Source organism: Microtus ochrogaster, unplaced genomic scaffold (genome assembly GCF_000317375.1).
Source record: "Microtus ochrogaster isolate Prairie Vole_2 unplaced genomic scaffold, MicOch1.0 UNK532, whole genome shotgun sequence".
In the NCBI taxonomy this organism is placed as follows: Eukaryota; Metazoa; Chordata; class Mammalia; order Rodentia; family Cricetidae; genus Microtus; species Microtus ochrogaster.
The window spans coordinates 12,343-12,972 of record NW_004949630.1 but is presented as its reverse complement, the minus strand read 5'-3'; positions in this window follow the sequence as shown (position 1 = coordinate 12,972).

The window sequence follows — 630 nt, the reverse complement described above, 5'->3', positions numbered from 1 at the left end:
ACCCACCCAGAGCGGTGAGTGCCTGCCTACTGGGCAGGCCTCAAGGACCCCCCCCCCGAAAGGGAGCCTGGGCACCTTCAAATTGTGCTCAAGGGGTGCCACTGCACTCCTGGATCTCCTCCCGCCTGCCTGGTTTCTTCCTTTTGTCCCTGGATCATCGGGCTACCAGTTGGCCCTGTTTAGGTACTGAGGAGTTCCATCTGGACGGGTATGTGCGATCCAGGGGCGATCCAGACCCAGAAGAGACCACAAACCCCCCTCCCCCAGCTCCTTCTGCAGGGCTGTCTTTCTTACACCCGACCCCCCCCCCCAAGAGCCTGCATTATCTGCTAGGTCCTTTGCTCTGGAACAGTTTTCTGCTCCTACACTAAGGCTACCCACCCAGAGAGGTGAGTGCCTGCCTACCGGCAGGCCTCAACACCCCCCCCAAAAGGGAGCACGCGCACCTTCAGCTTTTGAGGCAGAGTGTCCTGTGTTCTACTCGTCCCCACCCTGCCCCCAAGTTCTCCCTTTTGTCCGCGGGTCATTGGACTACCAGGCGTCTATGTTTCAGTGCTGAGAAGTTCCATCTGGACTGGACGGTTCCTGCTTCTACACTGAAGAGTTACAACCAGAGAGTCAGTCACAGCA